We start from the raw sequence: 2,500 nt of genomic DNA on the forward strand, positions 1-2,500 counted from the left end.
CTGTAAAAAAAATTACTACAGCTAGTAACACACTTTCATCACATTGTAGTGGGTTAATGTGACAACAACAAGGACAATCAACCAAGAATAATTATTGATTTTATCTTCCAGCAATAAAAAGGAATTATTATTTTTAATTGCTGGAAGATAAAAAAACAGCAGGAGGATATAAAAGGAGGATATCAAATAATGTATCTTGAAAGATAAGAAAACTTGTTGAAGCGGATTCAGTACCATCCTACAAAACTTTTCAGAAATTGCAACTTGGCCTAATAAATACTTCCAGTACAATAAATTATTGAACCTCTCTTTGTGGACTTGGGTAGCATCTCAGCTGCTCCAATAAATTTTTAATCCGCCCTTCCATCAGATTTAACTTTTAAAAAAACTCATAACTTCATATTTCTGTAGTAATAATTCTTCAAGCATGTTGAACAAGAGCATACTAACCTACATTTGAAAGGGGCATAATCCCACAATGCATTTTTCTGGATATGACTTTACAGAAATAATTCCTGTTACCTTTCCATATGGACAAAATACTTTAACTAATAATAATATTTTAGATATAACAAGTGTGCTGAATTTTTAGTGATTGCTTTTAATAATACTAATCTTTCCTACCATTCCCAAGGATGAATAAATTAAGTTGAATACAGTAAGTCAGTCACTGGTGAAGTAAACAAACTGCCCCAAGGGGACTCCCTTACAAAAATGACAGGAGTTTTTGTTGTACCTTTTTGGGGCAAAATTTGTGGATTTGTAGTGCTTGCAATGCTATGATCAATATCTGGAACTGTACATAGCAGAATTTGGTACGCCAGCAAATAACTTTTACTTCTGAATTATAAAATGCCAGTCATTTGTCACTTTAGAACTGGTTCCTTTGTAGGGGTTAAGATTTCGTTCGGCTACGTCCACTAAACAAGACTCTGTTACCTTCAAGGGTTGTTTTAAAAAAATTTCCAAGTACCCTGTCATTTTCATAGGGAAGACCCCTCCTGAGCAAATTGCATCCTTATGTTTGGGTTTCCATTGATTTAATGATAAAAGCAACATTGTTCTAAAATAATATTTAAATACCATTATAGTCTTTTTAACCTAACTTTTTTGCACAGTTTACTCCTTGAGCCACCAGCTTCAACTTTGATACTTTTGAGCAGTTATAGTAATGGTGGAGGTTATTTGGTTCAACTAAAGAATAAGAAAATCAAAGTAATAATAGCACTAATGAGCTGCACAGCTGAGGTCTGTCAAATTTCCATCTGAGTAACCTGACAGCTCTTACAGTACTTCTCAATGTAAAGAAAAGGAATCTTGTGGACTTGAACAGTCCCAAACAGAAATGCTGTGTATTCCAAATATGGTCACATGAACTCTTCAAGGTTTGCCTGCTTCCAGAACTTCAAATCCATGAATAGTTTGAATATTTTTCCTGGGCTCCTTTAAATTGTGTACACTTTTTAATGGTTTGCCTTTAAACATAACATTCACAATCTAATGCAAATACAACTGAGGCTGACAGGACAACAATATCCTTTATTTAAACACAACCAATATTAAAGAAATAATACATGCTTGTGGGGTTGTGTGCTAATTATAATCAAGATGCACTACAGGAAATAAAAACTTAAAATTAACTATGTAAGAGACATACGATATGAAGTAGAAATTAATTACTATCCAAAGATCATATTGTAAATATTATAACAGGTTGATTGACAAGTCCTTTATAAGTCATAAAATTATTTGAAGTCCAGCAGGACCCAAGACGAGAAGTTATGATAAAAGCTTTAAACTTTTTTCTAAAATATTTTACTGCTATCAAACCCAATGAGACCTTATGCATGGGATTGTCACTGTTTCTAGGTGCAGCTCCAAATCACGTAATATATTAATAAATTTTGTCATCTAAGAAAAGAACAACGTGTGGGGTGTAACCAAAAACGTCCATGGTAATAATGTAATTCTTCATTTCAGGAACAACTATCCACTGTCAACCATCACATGACTCAAAACAGATTAACTTGATCCGACAACACATGACAGTCCCCTAAAACCAAATTACATCATTAATGCTTCCACAAAACAATAGTCTCATAAAAAAATGATTTGTTACACGCAAAGAGTCACGAATCTGAATCTATAGATATCTATATATAGCTCTAGTAATGTACCCACACTTCAGTTCTTCCAAACATTGTTTTAACTAAAACATGGATTGTGGCAGGGTCAAAAACGTGCCTTAAACACAAATTAATTGCAAATCCATAACTTGGTAACTATTTTAACGAACAAAATAATGAAATTGACGTCGACATGGATCGGTGAGTTGTGACCCCGGGGTTGTGACTGCTAAGAAGTATAATAACTTAAAGATATATTAACAAGAAAGAGAATATAATAACCTGAAAAGCAGCTATTTAAAATATTTGATGTTAGGGTTACGTTCCCAATGACACAGTCACACTCAAAATCAAATTCACATCTGATCGAATCA

General features: G+C 33.3%; 1 protein-coding gene and 1 long non-coding RNA gene across 4 annotated transcripts in view; one reads left to right on the forward strand and one right to left on the reverse strand.

The window, feature by feature from the left end:
* LOC138035605 (nucleotide-binding oligomerization domain-containing protein 2-like) overlaps positions 1-2,500 on the forward strand; it is a 35,191-nt gene that overhangs the window by 17,784 nt on the left and 14,907 nt on the right. The gene's annotated exons all lie outside the window — the stretch shown is intronic.
* Positions 1,520-2,500, reverse strand: part of LOC138035601 (uncharacterized) — a 1,416-nt gene continuing 435 nt past the window's right edge. The window contains exon 2 of the long non-coding RNA XR_011129619.1: positions 1,520-2,053. This is a non-coding gene — a long non-coding RNA (uncharacterized lncRNA). The remainder of the gene's footprint in view (positions 2,054-2,500) is intronic.

This window comes from Montipora capricornis, unplaced genomic scaffold, assembly GCF_036669925.1.
Source record: "Montipora capricornis isolate CH-2021 unplaced genomic scaffold, ASM3666992v2 scaffold_429, whole genome shotgun sequence".
NCBI classification, from domain to species: Eukaryota; Metazoa; Cnidaria; class Anthozoa; order Scleractinia; family Acroporidae; genus Montipora; species Montipora capricornis.